We start from the raw sequence: 18,270 nt of genomic DNA, 5'->3' as shown, positions 1-18,270 counted from the left end.
GGGGAAAAGAATTGGAAGGTATTTACATATTTGTATGCAAAACACTTTCCTTCCAAGAGGAAAACCCCAGCCAAGTTTTCTGAAATGCAGCCAGAAACGGAGAGCTAAACCAGCCAAGACTGAATTAACCGAATGAACCACTCAAGGGTGCCTTCAAGTTAGGGGTCCAGCTTCGAGCTGGGTGTCCAGCTCCAACCCACCCCTGACCCCGAGGTGTCACCAAGAGTCTGCAGACCTCAAGGAGAGCAACGGGGCTGGACCAGGCTGTGAAGCCTGGGCTGCTCCGATCCTGGCAAGGGGATCGATGCGGCCTGCAGCCCAGGCAAATCCTGCCCGTCCGTGATGGGTGTGCTCAGCCCCTTGACCAGACTGCCCGTGGTTTGGGGCAGGCTCTGGAAGAGGGAAAGGCCTGAGCCATGGCCAGGCTGTGAACTCCTCTCGTTTCAATCTGATCATCGAGTCCAACCATTAACCTGTCACTGCCAAGTCCACCACTAAACCATGCCCTCGAGCACCACGTCTACCCGTCTTTTAAATACCTCCAGGGGTGGGGACTCAACCACTTTTACCAACGACAGATCTTTGGTAAGTGACTGATATCGTGCATAACCTTGTAGTACGGTAACTTTGATTTTGTCTTGGTAACTTTAATTGCAGGCTGAATTGATGCTAATCAAACATTACATAAACTTGGCATGTACAATCCTTTAGACACAAACTGTTGACCAAGTCTGAGACTAGGTTTGGACCCATCTGCACCTAGTCTCCTCTCTGAGGAAGGAGTTTAGAAAGCAAGGGGGTCCACTCTGAACCTCGTGACTCTACGGGAGGGTCCTCCTTACCCTTTTGTGTCCCCGGTCTCTCTGTGAATCAGTCTAACTCGAGTGTAACTCAGTTTTCCTTTGTAGGATTCTTCCATGCAGTAATTAATAGAGTGAACCTCGCCATCGAACTTTGTTAAGTCAAAGTTTTACAACATCATATGAAAACCACTTTTGCTATTACCTTTGATGCAGAAATGCAGGATGAGATGCCTCAGTTGACTCAGCTGAATCCCTTCCCTCAGCAGGGGTAAAGGAGATCCCTGCCTGTCCCTGCCTTGGTATCCTGTCTAATAATAACACCAAAAAAGTGACATTTAGATGTAACACTGACTCTGAGAGGAGAAATTACACTTCTGGAAAGAAGTGTTTCTCCCCAGCCGAGGGATGGAACATCAGTGGTTGCTTCAGCCTGTTTCACAGCCTGTTTCTGGAGGGAGCCCAGAGGGGCAGAGAAAGTGCTGCCTTGGGCTGGGCCTCTGCTGCTGAGCTGGGCCGGGCTCCTGGGATGGAGGGAGCTCCTGGCAAGTGGGCAGCACTGCAGAGAGACAGCTCTGCCCAGGAGCAGCTCCTCTGCAAAGCGCAGCAGGGCTGAGGGCACTGCCTGCAGGCACTGAGGACAGACAAGAGGAGTGAGAGAGGTTAAAGGCAGTCTGGGGTGAGAGGACAAGTGAGAGCTCGCTAAGGGAGAAATCTTCACAGCCCTTGACATGGTAAGTGTTAGGCTGCAGGGCAATGCAGATGAGTTCCTGGAAGTGTCTCCTAGATCTGGCACATGCCACAGCTGACAGGACCTGTCGGGGTGGCTCTCCTGGCTTTTCTGGTGTGGAGGAGGAGGACGTGCTCCAGAGCAGGGACTGCCTGCTGCACCATCAGAGGGACAGGGCATGATGGCTCCCTCCTCCCAGGGATGGCTGCAGGGGTGCCAAGCTGGGTGTGCATGCAGGGTTGTCCTGGGCTCCGAGCAGGGTCCCTGCACGCCAGGGGGTTGTGTGCCATGACAAGGACTCTGCTGCCTGCCAGGGTCAGCACTCAGCCTGCCTGGGGATCTCCCCATGGTGCTGTGGGGAGAAGCTGCGGGTGGAAGGAGTGACCCCTGGCAGGGCAGAGCAGGGTCCTTCTGCTCTCAAGAGGGTGCTGTGTGGCTCAGAGGCTCCTCACAGGTCCAGAACACCCCCAGGGCATTTCCAAGGGGATGTTTCAAGAGGAAGGTGCAGGCAGGGGCTACCTGGAAAGGAAGGTGCTTCCCTTAGTCTTCAATTTCATGCTGTGGGGGTGTACAGGGAAAAGGAGCTGCCACTTTTGAGAAGCAGCTGGGATTCTTGACCCGTTACATGGCACGATCAGAAGGTCTGCTAGGAACCTCATAAACTGCCTTCACCTACCCCTCAGCCTACAGGCAGCACCACCATCACCTTTGCTGGCAACATCACGGTTTGTCTGACCTGCTCTTTATCACCTGCAAGCAGGGAGATGTGCCTAGACAGTGCCCTCCCACGAGGAGTTTTGTGTGAGGCAGAACCAAGCACACGAATGGTGGGATGGGGTCTCTCAGAATTTGCTGTGAGGAAAACAATGTGGGGCAGGGAAGCAGGTGGAAAAGGTCCGGGAAGCAGAGGGGTGGGCAGGGGAGAAGAACAAACTAAAAATGGCAATTTCAGGGGAAGGAGAATTGGGAAAACTCCCTGTCACCCCTTCCAGCGCAGACACCTTCCTCTGAGCAAGCCCCCTTGCATCCTCTCTGACCCAGCAAAGTCTCTGCCCTCGTGGCTGTGGGGCACAAGGCATCGGCCACCCCCTCTGCAGCCAGAGCTCCAGCAGAGGAGAGGTGCCTCTCTCCAGCCACGCACCCATTTCCCTCTGCAGAGCACAGGGGCTGAGAGGTGCTAAGGCTATGGAAATGGTGTCGAGCAGCTCTATGTGGGCAGGTGAAAGATGCCCAGTGTGTCCTTGCCTAGAAGGGAAGTGTGGAGGCCACCCTCAGAAAAAGAGGGAGAAGTTTAGAAGTCTGAGCTTCTCAGATGCCTACCTCAGGGAAGTGGGGCCTCTTGTGTTTTGTGTCTGTTTTGCATTTGGGTGTTTTGTTTTCATTCTTTTCTCCTATGTGCAGATCTTCAGGGCTGTGCTAATGCTCCCCTCTGAGCAGGGATGCCACAAAGCCTTTTCCACGTGCCTCCCTGTTTATCATCACTGCCATGTTTGCCTACCTGAAGCCCCTCTCCATCTCCTCTCCATCCCTGAATCTAGTGGTGGCAGTCCTGTACTCTGTGGTGCCTCCAGCAGTGAACCCCCTCATCTACAGCCTGAGGAACCAGGAGCTCAAGGAGTCCGTTAGGAAAGTGATTTCATGGCTGTTTTTCAATAGCGAGAAACTTCCCAACACTCCCCACGCATGAATCCCAGGCTGTCTTGTTCCAGGCCTGTACTTTGTGTTGTTGTTTTTCTTTTAATTATCGTGAGCATGATTAGCATGATCTCGTCAGAGCTGACTCTCTCATATCATCTCTGTAATAAAATCCGATTTCTCTGGTCCACTGCCTGAAAGCTGGGCTCTTCTTCCAAAGCTGGCGAATGGTACATACCCAAGGCTGTCCTGCACGTGAACTGGTCGATGATGTCTTTACAGAGGGCAGTCTGGACCTGGACAGGTTTGGGCTCATATTTGAAATCCAACTACATGGGGGAACCACCAAGCCCTTCCCAGGCTCACACATGCCCAGGGCCTGGCAGACCCCAGAGCAGAGCTGTCTGTGAACCTCTGTGTGGGACACAGTCGAGCCTGGGTAGGGGCTGGGTGCTGGGGAGGGCTGCCAAAGCAGGAGGGGGGCAGGGAGATGGGGCATTGAGGTCTGTTGTGCAGACCACACCAGGGAAATGCTTCCCCACCCTGAATGCACCTTGCCCTGTGTGGTGCCTGCACAGTTGGGCTGTGCGGCTGCACGTGGGGCAGTGGGGCTGGTGCAAGGATGGGAATGCGAACAGGAGACATGATGCTCCCTGAAGCTCCTGCACTGCTAGGACATAAAAATGACTGCCAACCCACAGCCAGGCAGGGCTGTTGCCTCGGTCACTGCGATGACTCTGGGAACCCAGGAGACAACAAGGGTGGGAGGTCTGGGGTGGACACTTCCAGCGCCAGCTCTGCCAGCAGCCCCTCTGAAGACAGAGCAGCTCCCCACAGCCGCGACAGGACTCGCTGCTGCTCATGGGCTCAGGGGTGTCTTGGAGGCTGCAGCCACTGGCACCACCTGTCAGGAGCCCCAAGGCACACGGTGAGTGTTGGTTCCCTGCGCTGCAGCTCACGGTGCCTCCCCTCCTGTGCCACTGTCCTCTCTCAAGAGCACCACCAGCTGCATTACTGCCTGCCTGGGTGTGAAGGGGACCTGCTGGAGGTCTTCTCTGCTGACCCCCATGTCCCATGGCTCTGTCCCAGCAATAGCTCACAATCACGACCACGGTCCTTCTGCAGTTCCATCTCTCTGCTTGGAGCTGGACACCACAGCCTGCCTGCATGGTCCCAAAGGGTCCCAGTGAGGCTGAGCTTAGACAGGAGGTTGTGACTGTCCTTGGTCTGGGTAGTTGTGATGATCTGGGTGGGCACCATGAAGGGAAAGAAGGGACAAGGGACAACAAGGACAAGAAGCAGGAGGGGAAATTTCAGATTAAGACAAAGAAAGAAAAGAAGAAAAAAAAATCTATCTATCTCTCCACCTATGTATCAGTCTATCTCAGCCCAGGATACTGGTGGCCGCCTTTGCTGCAGGGGCACATGGAGGGCTCCTGTTCAGCTTGTTGTCCACCGGAAAACCAGGGTCCTTCTCTGAAAAGCTGATTTCTAGCCAGTTGGCCCTCAGCATGTCCTGGTGGACAGTGTTTTCCCTGCCTGGGCATTTCCCTTTGTTGAAGTTTCATGAGGTTCCTCTCTACCCATTCCTCCAGCCTGCTGATGTCCCTCAGAATGTGTCGCAAATGGATAACTTAGAACACATAAGGAATCACCATCCATGGTGTCAGCAAAAGTGGTTTTAATATGATGTTGTAAAAGTGCAACTTAAGAAAGTTTGATGGCAAGGTTCACTCTATAAATCACCGTGTGGAAGAATCATACAAAGGGATATTGAGTTTCCCTTTCATAAAAGTGAGTACAGGGGGTGAGCAATGACAGAAAAATCCAAGTACATGTTTCCTCCAGTATGCTAACGTACCCATAAGTTGTTGCAATTCTTTACTAGACTGGGGCATCTGCAATTTTTCTGCAATCCACCAAGTACCTAAAAATTTTACTTCTCTCCTTGGACCCTGACATTTTTCAAGGGGAATGTCAACTTCTGCTTTATCTAGTGCTTGCCACACTGCTGCTGCCACTTCCCCCACTTTTTCAGGGAAAGTTCCTTCAGTCAGAATATCATCTATATAGTGGTACAGTTTCACATCTTGAGGGAGTGAGACTGTTTGTAACAGTTCAGCAAGTGCAGCATGAGCAATTGTGGGTGAATGTCTATACCCCTGTGGGAGTCTGTTAAAGGTTTATTGCATACCTTCCCCAGTAAAAGCAAATTTTTCTTTATCTCCCTCCTGCAAGGGGACCATAAAGAACATATCTTTCACATCTAGCACTGCCATCCATGGGTGTGCAGCTGCTTGTAGCGTGGCTGTTAAAGTTGCAGTATTAGGTACTGCAGCCGTTAGCAGAGCTGTGTTAGCATTTAGGCACCGATAATCAATTGTCAGGCGCCATCTCCCATTCGGACTGGCCAGACTGGTGAATTGTATGGGTTCTGGAAATAATGTGCCATTTTTCTAAGTCTGCTATTACTTAAGAAATCCGGTTTTGTGCCACAGCAGCAATCGGGTGTAGCAGTACATTAGTAACCTACGAATCAGGGAGTGCAGGGGCAGCGTGGAGTACACACACTGTAGTCTCCCCATTTTTATCAGGGTTAGGGTTAATATTTGAACTGAAGGACCACACGCTGCCATCCTGCAGGCGCCAGGTTCGGCCATTCAAAACATCAAAACCCAAAATATTTTCATTGTGATCTTTGATTGCAAAGTGAGTAGGTAGCATGCGCTTCTCGCCTGGGAGCCTTAAATTCACTTTCACGGTTTGGCAAATAGGACTTGCTCCGTTACCTCCAGTAATTTTATCTCTTTGCCATCCAGGTTGTACACCCAGCATCTCGGCATCCGGTTGTGTTAACATTGAAATTTGTGCTCCTGTATCTATTAGAAATTTCACCAGTCGTCATCGAGGACCAACTGGAATCAAAATATATGGCCCATTATTATTATTTATCCATTGAAAGGATTCCACTTGGCAGACAGGAGGCCCAGTTGCTGTCCTGGCATTACCTGGTTTTTGACCTCATGTTTTGCAGTTCATCCCTAAGGGGGAGGAAAGGGTTATCGCTCTGTCTTGGAGCGTGCAATGGCGCCGGAGTACTCAGAGGACGCTCTTTCATTTCACCATCATCACATTTCTGAAATGCTTGAATTAGACTCAGGATAAAATATAGAAAAGTGCGACTTAAAAAAGTGTGATGGCAAGGTTCGCTCCATTAATTACTGCATGGAAGAACCATACAAAGGGAAATTGAGTTACACGCGAGTTAAACTGATTCACAGAGAGACCAGAGATGTAAAGAGTCAGGAAGACCCTCCCAATGAGTCACAAGGTTGAGAGTAGACCCCCTTCCTTTCTAAACTCCCGATGGAGCCCAGGTGCGGCTACGTGCAATCTTAGTCTCAGACTTGCACAATGGTTTACGTCTAAGGGAAACAAACCAGACCCTGCTCTGCTGGTCCTTCACGTCTCTCCCAGGAGGCCTGGCTGTGCGAGGAGACGTTCTTGGGTGCCAAGGACTGAATTCTCCCATGAGCGTCCATGACACTGCTGTGTGCCCCAGACCTGCACACTCACACACTTGAGCTGCTCACAAGGGTTTTCCTCTCCTGGGCATTTCTCTGGGCATGTTCTCTAGAGCCACTTTGAAAGAACACCTAAGCCTTCAGGCACTGCCCTGAGAAGATCCTTTCTCATAGAATCATAGAATCATAGAATCATAGAATCGTTAAGGTTGGAAAGGAACGCTGAGATCCTTGAGTCCAACCTCTTAACCTAACTGCCTGGTCCCCCTCTAAACCATGTCCCTAAGCACCATATCCATATCCACACATTTTCTGAATATTTCGAGGGATTGTGATTGTACCATTTCCCTGGGCAGTCTGTTCCAATGCCTAACCACTCTCTCCGTGAAGAAATTTTCCCTAATAGCTAATCTAAAATGCTATTATGGAGGCCAGCTCTGTCACAGAGGTGCCCATTGCCCGTCCCTGCCTGCGGGCACAGGACTGCCGCACCACAGGACTGTGACCAAGCTGCCAGAGCACTCCAACCGTGCACCAACACAAGGGCTAAGAAGGAGAAAGAGAAAGTGGAAGTGGAAAGAGAGCAGCTTGGGAAAGACCAAGAACTGGTGCTCCCTGGCAGTGCTGCTGTGCCAGGGCTGTTTTTCCTCTCCACCTCTGCACCAAGGTACTCCACCTGCAGCTTTACAAAGGTCTGAGGAGAAGGATCTTAGAAAACAAGTCGCTGCAGGGTCGTTTATTTTGTTTAAAGACACAGAGAGCATGGCTCCTCATGTACACAGTCCGTGGATCACAAAAAACAGGTGGATATTGAAACAGAAGCACGAGGAAGAAAGGCACTTTTTTGTGGACAGCATTATTACAACTAAGAAAAGCTAAAAACAAAGTACCAAAGAAAGTCTCAGCCTGTAAGGAGTTCCATTATGAGTGCAATGAGATTTGCAGAAGAAGATGGGCAGTTTCTTGCAGTTTAACAGCATCCCATCACAAGTTTCTTCACGGAACGCTTCAGCTCCCTGTTCCTCATGCTGTAGATGATGGGGTTCACTGCTGGAGGAAACACTGAGTACAGAAATGATACCACCAGATATAGAACTGGGGAGGAGATGGAGGGGGGCTTGAGGGAGGCAAACATACCAGTGCTGAGGAAAAGGGAGACCACGGCCAGGTGAGGGAGGCACGTGGAAAAGGCTTTGTGCCGTCCCTGCTCAGAGGGGATCCTCAGCACGGCCCTGAAGATCTGCACATAGGACACCACAAGGAAAACAAAACACCCAAAGGCTAAACAAGCAGTAAACACAAGGACCTCAATTTCCCTGAGGTAGGCATCTGAGCAGGAGAGCTTGAGGATCTGGGGGATTTCACAGAAGAACTGGTCCAGGACATTGCCTTGGCAGAGGGGTAGGGAAAATGTATTGGCAGTGTGCAGCACAGCATTGAGAAACCCACTGCCCGAGGCTGATGCTGCCATGTGGACACAAGCTCTGCTGCCCAGGAGGGTCCCGTAGTGCAGGGGTTTGCAGATGGCCACGTAGCGGTCGTAGGCCATCACAGTGAAAAGAAAATACTCCACTGTGATGAAGAAGAGAAAGAAAAAGAGCTGTGCAGCACATCCCAAGTAGGAGATGGTCCTGGTGTCCCACGGGACATTGGCCATGGCCTTGGGGAGAGTGGTGGAGATGGAGGCCAGGTCGAGGAGGGAGAGGTTGAGGAGGAAGAAGTACATGGGGGTGTGGAGGCGGTGGTCGCAGGCTACGGCAGTGATGATGAGGCCGTTGCCCAGGAGGGCAGCCAGGTAGATGGCCAGGAAGAGCCAGAAGTGCAAGAGCTGCAGCTCCCACGTGTCTGCGAATGCCAGGAGGAGGAACTCAGTCATGGAGCTGCCATTGGACATCTGCTGCTTCTGGGCATGGAAACTGCCAAAGGAGATAAAACAGAAACATTCAGAGAAGCTTCTCTTAGCCAAATTTGATTCATTCACTGTGAACTATCTAAAGGTCTTTCCCGGGGGACTGTTATGCAGCTCGGAGGCTTCAGCTCTGGTTTGTGCTGGCTGAGTGTGCTGTGCAGAGCTGTGCCCTCTCCCCAGGGGCTCCTGAAGGGTCAGCCCTGCTTTCCAGCAATGACCCATGGAGGCAGCAACAGCCCAGTGTGTTTGGAGGGAGGCTTCCTGGGGAGGAGTTCCCTGTGCTGCACTGGAGAGGAGGGCAAAAAGCCCAGAAGGACGCTTTCTTCCCCACAGGTTGCTCTGGAAAAGACACTGGACTGTCCTGGGAGCAGAGGGGTCCTGTTCCAGGTGCAGAGTTCAAAACACCTCTCCTTTCCAGCACAGCTCTGCAGAGTATGATGAAGGGGACAGGGCAAGGATGCTGATTGGCATGGGCAGATCGGGTGCTCTCAGACATCTCCAAGGTCCTACAGGAGAGCTGTGCCCTTCTGGAGGGAGGCTGACAGCCCCGCAGGACTCCGTGTCCAGCAGAATCTGGTGTCTTAAGGTGAGGTCTGCTAAGGGAAGCAGTGTCTCATTGCCCAAGCACTGAGTGCAGTGTCTCGAGCCTGGAAAATGAAGAGAGTCCTTGGACACTTTGGTCCCATGGAAACACCTCCAGGGCAACGCCCTCCAGGTCAGGGCCAGAGCAGGCACTCCACACTCTCACCCCTTGCCCCACACCACCACCGTTTCTGCCAGGGACCCCAGGAGCAGGAAGAAGAGCAGCACAAGCAGGTGGAGGAACAAAGCAGAACTCTGTGACTCTCCTCCTAAGGGAAACAAGGAGAGGAGAGGCAGCCGGGCACCCAGGAAAGCCTTCTCCTTACCCAGCAGAGCACAGCACCTCCCAGTCAGCAAAAGCCCAGGGCAGTCGCTCTCAGCCCCTTTGCCCTGCAGAGGGAAGCGGCCACGTGTCAGGAGAGATGCCCCTCTGCTGTGCCAGAGCTCTGGCTGCAGAGGAGGCAATTCCTGCCCTGGACCACACAGCCTTGGGGGCAGAGGCTGTGCTGGGTGGGAGACGAGAGCAGGGGTCTTGCGCAGAGGCAGGTGTCTGCATTGGAGGGGATGACAGGGAGCTTCCCAACTTCTCCTTCCCATGCCATTTGGGGTTGGAGGTTCCTAGAGCTCTCGGCCCATGTCTCTGCTGCCGGGAGCTGTTTCTCTGCCCTCCAGTTTTTCCCTGTCAGGGATCACAGACCCCATCACCCACTCCTGTCTGCTCAGCTCTGACCTGAAGAAACCTCCCCGTTCCAGGCACTCTCTAGAGGTACTCCCCGTTTGCAGGCAGTAAGGAGCAGGTCAGACAAACCCTGCTGAGGCCAGCAAAGGAGATGCTGGTGCTCTCTGGAGGTAGAGGAGTGGATGCAAGCAGTTGCCTTGGCTCCTACCAAACCTCCTGATCTCTCAGGGTGGCAGCTCAGGACTCTCAGGCTCCCTCGCCAAAGGCAGCAGCGCCTTTTCCCCTTTTCCTGAAACAGCAGGAAACTGAAAGCACAGCCTCAGGAAAGCTCTTTAGCTTTAAGGGATTCCCTGCCTTGCTCTTCCTCTGCAAAAGTCCCCTCTGAAATGCCCTGGGCAGCTCTGGCTGCACAGCCTGCCTTCACCCCTTTCCCCTGGTCTAACATGAGCCCCTGGGCTGGGAGGCCTCCTGACAGACCCTGCAGGCTGGAGCCTATGAACGCTTTCGGAGACCCTTCCCGCAATGGCAGCTGCATTGCCCTGCACCAAGAGACTTACCGTGTCAAGGGCTGCAAAGGTTTCTTCCCTTGCAGCTCTCCTCTCTCCTCCCACTCCAGGCTGCCTTTAATCCCGCTCTGCCCTACTCCTTTGCCCAGAGCCCTGCCGCGCTTGGCAGAGGAGTTGCTCCTTGGCAGAGCTGTCTCTCTGCCCTGCTGCCTGCTTACCAGGAGCTCCCTCCATCCCAGGAGCCTGTCTCAGCCCCGGAGGAGGGGACCTGCCCAAGACGTCACTTTCTCTGCCCCCCGCCCCACTCGGCGCTCCCTCCAGGTGTCCCTGGGGCTCTCCAGGAACCTGCTTGGGAAGAGACTGAAGGAATCACCGATGTTGCCTGTCTCACCTCTGCAGAGATGTTTCTTTGCAGCAGTCCCTTTCTCCTCTCAGAGACACAGTCACCCTTCCTTGGCCCATCATGAGACATGCCTCACCTCTGTTTCCTCATGCCCTTGGGGCCAGCACCAGCCATGGCGCTGATGCACAGCCTGAACCCCCTCTCTGCCCTCCAGGAGCTGCTGTGCTCTTCAGAGGGGCTGGGGCTGTGGGGTGAGTGCCCAGAGCTCTGCAGCACCCTGTGGTGGGCACTGCCATGGGGCCAGCCCAAACTGGGCTGATCTGCTGGGATTGGGAGAGGGCAGGGGAGGTGGGGAGAGATGGGGAGGGGCTGGGCTGGGAAGTGCCTGGGAGAGGAAAGCACCAGTGTAGAGCTAAGCTGTGTGAGTGCGCAGGGCGGGGGCACCCATCAGGGTGCTCACAGTGCAGAGTCAGGTGTCATGGTGAAGGAAGCAAGGCACCAAAGGTACAGAAGAGAGTGGTCAGTCTGTGCCATGTTCCGTGGACATCCTGAGGAAGCTTTCCTGGGAAAACTGTCCCAGATCAGTCCCGCATGGTGGTCATTTCCATCTCTGTTTGTATATCCCAGCTCTGAGAAGGGACCTTTGCTGCATGGTAAACTCTGTCCTCCTCCAGGGCACGGTGATACCCAACTCCACTGCCATTATTAACAGAAAGGGAATCAGTTTCCTACTGACATTTACTGCACACAAGCCCCATAGCTCTTGTCACAGCTGGCCTCTCTCAGCCAAGCCTGTTCTCAGTCAGCTCCACCTTTAACAGGTGCTCGTGGCCTTGTCTCAACAAATACTGAATATCTCCATTGAGTGAGTTCCCATCAGGTGGCCTGGATTGTTGCTCCAGTGTTTCGCTCTGAATGATTTTTCAAGAATCCAGCTCTCTCAGCCTCTCCTTGTCCATAATGTGCTCCAGGTCCCAGCCACCCTTCTGGCCTCTGCAGGACTTGCTCCAGTCTGTCAAAGTCTTTCTTGTACTAGGAAGCTGCATACTGGACACAGCAGTCCTGATGTGGTGGTCCTGTAGTGGGTTAGCCTTGGCCAGCAGCCAGACACCCACCCAGCTGCTCACTCACTCCCCTGCCTCAACAGGACAAGGGGAGAAAATAAGATGGAATAACTCATGGGTCAAGATAAAGTAAAGGAGATCAGTTACCAAATACCATCATGGGTAAAGACCCGTTGACTTGGTGTCCTGGTTTCAGCTGGGATAGAGTTAATTTTCATCTTGGTAGCCGGTATGGGGCTGTGTTTTGGGTTTAGGATGAGAACAATGTCGAGGATACACTGACGTTTTGTTCTTGCTAAGCAGTTGCTAAGTGGCGCTCACCGTGGTAAAGGCCTTTTCAACTGCCCATGCTCTGCCCGGTGCACAAGAAGCTGGGAGGGGGCACAGCCAGGACAGCTGACCCAGACTGGCCAAGGGGCTATTCCATACCATATGACGTCATGCTCAGTATATATATAAGCTGGGGGAAGAAGAAGGAAGGAGGGGGACATTGGGCATGATGGCGTTTGTCTTCCCAAGTAACCATTACGCGTGATGGAGCGCTGCTTTCCTGGGGATGGCTGAACACCTGCCTGCTGATGGGAAGTAGTGAATGAATTCCTTGTTCTGTTTTGTTTGCGTGCACGGTTTTTTTGCTTTGCCTATTTAACTGTTCTAATTTATTTTACTTCAATTATTAAACTGTTCTTATCTCAACCCACGAGTGTTCTCCCTTTTACCCTTCTGATTCTCTCCCCCATCCCACTGGTGGGGAGTGAGCGAGCGGCTGCGTGGTGCTTAGTTGCTGGCTGGGGTTAAACCATGACACTTGGGGAAGATCAAATTCATTTGTTGCCAATTATAAAAAGATTCAGACTGTGAGAAGCAATGACAGAAATATTAAAGATCATTCCCCTCACACTTTCTCCCAGGCTCAAATTACTCCATTGTTCCCAGTTCTTCTACCTACCTCAACACCACCAGGAGCAGGGGGGATGGTGAAGAGGGGGTTAACAGTCACTACAGAACATCTCTGCTGCTCCTTCCTCCTCACACTTCTCCCATGCTCCAGCTTGGGTCCTCTCCATGGGATCCCACTGTTTTTGTTGTCGAGGCTAGGTGTTGTTCCTTTCTCTCTCTCTTACTTTTCTCCTTCATACTCACAGAATCATGAAAAATGATGAGATTGGAAGGGACCTCTGGAAATCATCTGGTCAACCCCCTCAGCTGAGGCAGGTTCAGCTAGAGCAGGTTGCTGAGCACCTTGTCTGGCTGCGTTTGGAATATCTCCATGGATGGAGACTCCACAACCTCTCTGGGAAACCTATTACAGTGTTTGACCACCCTCACAGTCAAAAAGTGCTTTCTTGGGTTCAGATGGCATTTCATGTGTTTTTAGCTGTGTCCATTGCCCCTTGTCTTGTCACTGGGAACTACTGAGAAGAGCTTGGCTCCCTGGTCTTCATGCCCTCCCATCAGGTGTTTATACACATTAACAAGATCCCTCCAAGCCTTTTCTTCTCCAGAATGAACAGTTGCACATCTCTCAGAATTTCCTCCTATGAAAGATGCTGCAGTCCCTTAAAACAGCTTTATGGCCTTTGCTGGACTTGCTTTCGTAGGTCAACAACTTTATTGTAGTGAGGAGCCCAGCACTGGACACAGCAGTCCAGATGGGGCCTCACCAATACTGAGTGGAGGGGAAGGGTCACCTCCCTCCATCTGCCAGCAATGCTTTTCCTAATGCAGCCCAGGAAGCTGGTGGCCTTTACTGCAAGGGTGCATTGCTGGCTCATCCTCTGGGATGCCAAGATCCTTCTCTGCAGAGCTGCTTTCTGTCCAGTCGGCCCTCAGCATGATGTCCACAGTGTGGTTTGATCACAGGCTGCCCTCCCGCAGCGACTTTCTCAGCAGCACCTTGTCCTTCTTGCAGATCAGCTCCATCTCTGGCACAGGCCCCACGGTGCTGCAGAGTCACCTGGGACAGCAAAGCCCTCTCCTGCCAGGCCTGCACAGCCCAGGCCTCTTTCTCTCTGCCCTTGGGGACTGCAGCTTTTGCTCTCCGTGGGGGAACCTCATCCATCATTATGGCACCACCTGCCACCCACTCCAGCATGCCTCTGCTGGGAAGCAAAGCCTTGCCACACACGGGGTCCCATCTCTGGGGACCAGGTTTCCATGTGACAAGTCTGCCCTGGGCCCTGGTGCCACATCTGAGGTGCTGCAGCCCAAATGGGCACCAAAGCCCACAGCCTGGGGCACAGAGAACAGGAGCCCCGTGTGCCATCACAGAGCTGTGACATCAGTGGAATAAGAGCTGAGGTGGGGAAGGACAACTCCCATGGCTTTTGTAGTGGATGGAGATACAGCATCTTCAGGAGAGACCTACAGGGATGATAAGAAGTGGAAGATGCCCTGTGTGATTTCAAGGTAGCTAAGATAAATGGAGGTTCTCTATGGGACAGGCAACAGGTTAGACGGCAGCTTGTGTGTGGGTCAGCTTCTAACTGAGCCACCTAGTCTTCTGCTAACCTGGACCTGATACTCCCAAAAGAGGAAGGGCTTATCAGGAATGTGAAGAGCAGTGCCAGCCTTGGCTGTAGTGATGAAGAAAAGGTTGTCTCCCACATCCCCAGGGACATGGGGAAGGAGAGGAGCAGAGAGCAGACCTTGCATATCAGAGAGTGAGAAGTTGCTCTGTTGAGGGCACTGGCAGGTGGGATCCCATGGGATCCCATGTCAGGGCCCTGAGAGCATCCATAGGCCTTCATGGCCATGACCAGCCTCACCTGGGGCCACCACCTGCATCTCTGTCCATGGGCCCAGGAGACCATTGAACCCAGGCCTGAGTTTCAGCCCCAGCTGGATCTATGCTGGAGGTGTACGGGTCTCCAGCTACAGCCATAGACACAGCCTTGCCTGTCCATGGACCTTACTGATACAGAATTGCAGAATGACTTCCCAGTTTGATTCTTTATGGGGTGTGCAATGGAATGACACCATGGCCCTCCAAGTGCCAGACGCCAGCTGATTCACAGAGGCCTAAGGGCCTTTCTGCTGCCTTTCCTCCTGTCGTTTGGTCAGGTTTTGGGAGGAGAGAAAGGCAAAGCAGGTGAGATTTCTGGGTGCCAATGATTCAACAGAGCCTGCACAAGTTAGATGATCTAATGGCTATGCTAGTTCAAAACTGTTGTCTTCACCTCCTTTCTCAGAGGCCTTAAATCTTCAGCAGGAATTTGGAAGCTCTGAGATCCCTCCATCTCCCTCTCCTTTAGCAACATAGTTGATAGTACCCATGTCAGAGGCTTTCAATTCTGTTTCCAGCCTAAAGCACCCCAAGGTCTGGAGATATGCCAGGACACTTGCCTAAGGAACCCTCTCCTCTGGACAAGAAGGTGGATGTTCCCAGGAATCTCAGGAGGCATGGCATACCCATAGCTGTGTTCAGGGAGCTGGTCAAACACATCGTCTCCATTTCTGTAATGGTGGCCTAGATGCCTGCTTTATGTCTAAACTCTCTGGATGCTGACATTTACTGAGGAACTTGGTCTGACCTCAGAGCTGGCCCTGCTTGGAGCTGGGCATTGGACTACAGATCACCTGAGCGCCCTTCCACCCTGAATTGTCCTGTGAGCATATGATATAGAGACCCTCACCTCCACCTTAAGCTTTTCTCCTGGGGCACATGGTCAAGGCCCAGGCTCCTGGAAGAGTTGGTGGGAAAGAGACTGCAGGGCAACTCTAGTCCAGCCTCCAGGCTGGCTATGACTTTGTGGAGCAAAGGAGAGTTCCAAAGGTGGAGATCACAGAAACGCTCATCCTAGTCCATTTTATTTTTTCTATTTTCCTGCCAAGAGGCAGTTTGTGGCCGTTGCCTCTTTCACTGGCCACTGCAAAAAGAGAGCTTGGATCTATCACCTCTCCAGGTAGGTTTAGCCTCTTACTAGGTTGCCCCATGCCTCCACTTCAGCAGGCTAGAGAGGCCCAGCTCCCTCAGACTCTCCTCACACCTCCTGCTTTAGGCTCCTCACTCCATCTTGGCAGACCTCCTCTGGACCCCCTCCAGTCTCTCCACTTTCCTTTTGAAATATAAAGCCCATGGGCTCCTATGGCAGCCATGATGACTCGCAGGGCCTTCTCCTCAGGGCACTCCTTAGCTGGTATGGTCACTGCCCATGCTGCTGCATGGAGTTATTCTCCAGCTTTTCCTTCCAAACCTTCAGGTTTCTGTCGGCCAGATCCCCAGATGTGTTGAGATCCCTCTGGACTGAACCTCCAGTAGTCAAGCACTGAAAGTACATGTGCTGATGTCCATCCTGAGTCATGGTGCCTTTAACAAGACCATAACTTAAGCAGCTGCAGGACACTACTGATAAGAAAAGAGTACTAGTGTAATGGAGTTGCTAATCAAGGTAGAAAGCATTGTGATAACCATCTCAGAAACAGCAAAGGTGGGTACAAAGTGAGGAAAGGCAGCGCCAGTGGGGAAATGGTGAAAAGGGGTTGACTTTTTGCAGGGGAGGGGCTAAGGCTGGTTCAAGAGTAGCACTTGAGAGGTGGGAAATTAATGAAAAGGAAATGAATGGTGAAGCAAAGGAACTGACCAGGGCTGTTTGGGGATACCTGTCAAGTAGCCCTGCATCTGAGCCACACAGCCTGGAGCAGGACAAGAAAGCTACAGCTGCTCTGACTGTACTGACATGTGACTTTCTTCCATGGTCACAGGAAACCTGAGAGCTTTCCTTACCGTCACCACTGCCTTACTGAAGTAGGATTTACCGTTGGTAAGTCCATGCTGACTGCTTTTGGGCACCCTCATCTCTTTTAGGTGCCCAGAGAAGTCACCCAAGAGGACTCTAATTGATGGCAGACTCCTCACCACAGTGAGCTCGTACAGTCTGGGGTTCCTAGGGTCGCACCTTGGGCCCCTTTCAAAGATGGGTGCAACATTGCCTTGTCCTCACTCACAAGAGACCTCTGCCCATCCCAAGTCAAAAGGGAGATTCAAAAGGAATATCGCTCTTCCCCTGTAACTTCATTACCACCATTTTGCCTGTTACACACTCTGTTCAGTGTCTCTAATCTTTCATATATTTGCACCTGTCCTGATACAATGGCCATTTCTGAAGTCACCTTTGCAGATGCAGACTGCCTAGGCATAGGCCCTTGCCATTTTTCTCCAGTTTTCTCCTCCCCTTGTTCTTTATTCATTCAGATACCTCTCACCTATGCAGCTGCTTTGAGCTTCAGGGAGTAAAAGCTTACTTCTCTTTCAACAGTCTAATTGTCTCCTTAGCCAGCTCTTTAATTGTGTTTATGTCTATCTTTTTGTATCTACCTACATACCTTATGCTGCTGCTTTGAGCTTCAGGGAGTAAATTTGGCCTGTCTTTCAGTAGTCTAATTGTCTCTTTAGCCAACTTTTTAGTTATATCTCTTTTTGTATCTACCTATCTAAAACATTTCTCATAAGATTATCCCTGGTAGAAAGGCAACCGCATTAGAGGTAACTTGAACTGAGCATATGGTTGCAGAGTGTGTTTTATTGTTTATGAAACCTAATCGTGCTTTTCTTTTCTTTGCTTGCAAATAGGAAAAATTCTTCTGTGCCTGTGTGCAGCCAGTTCTCTAAGGAGAGCAGGTGGGAGATGGTGCAAAGGACCTGCAGCATCCAGCTGCAGACTTCAGGGCAGAAGTCTGATGTAAGGAACAGTGATGCAAGTCCCAGGTGGCCAATGTCAGAAATGGTGAGGTTTGGGAGGGAAGGAGCAAGGCTGTCCATACAGTGTCAGACCTCAAGGAACTGATTCTGCTACCTGTCCAAACCTCCTGAGGAGGCACTCAGGATCATTATCACCTGGAGAATGCTGCTATAACCTCTTCTCTAAACTAAAAGGTAATACAGTATTCCTTTTAAAAGAAAAAATAATTCTTATTAGGTGCACTTCGAAATCTTCCTCCTTAACTACACTATGAAACAGCTCCAATTAGCGATACAAGTCTTGAAGACTTGAAGAAAAATATAGAAAGATAAATAGCTCGTTAGAGCATTTGGGGCTCATTCCATGAACCTCAGATACTGAGAGAAGACTGAACAAACTGCTCAAGAAGTCAAAGTCAGAAACTAAACCCAAAGTACCTTGAAGTATTAATGGGCCCCACTGAGGACCATTACTGACAAAGCCTTCCCACGGACTTGTTAGAGCAGATAATTGGAGGCCATGATTGCGGGTAGGCAAAGGCACTGTGCAGGTGCCTGTAACGCTGAGCAAACCCTTTGGTTTGTTTTATGAAGCAGAAAGGCCAAACCCTGACCCCCAGGCCCTGGGAAGGCAGATCCCAAGACCCTCAAGTTAAAGTTCCATCTCACCAGCCTTCATGGCAGAGGCAACTGCTATAGGCAAGACGACAAAGACCGCAGTCCTGTTGGGCCTTTCAGCCTTGCTAGAGCCCTTGGCCATCTCTGCTGCAGGCTGTCCTACGCTGTCCCATGCCTGCAACTCTTTCCCTTCAGGCTGC

The sequence above is a fragment of the Platalea leucorodia genome (assembly GCF_965183815.1).
Source record: "Platalea leucorodia genome assembly, contig: HAP1_HAP1_SCAFFOLD_124, whole genome shotgun sequence".
Classification (NCBI taxonomy): Eukaryota; Metazoa; Chordata; class Aves; order Pelecaniformes; family Threskiornithidae; genus Platalea; species Platalea leucorodia.
The sequence above is the reverse complement of the archived record's forward strand: the minus strand, read 5'-3'. Positions refer to the sequence as shown.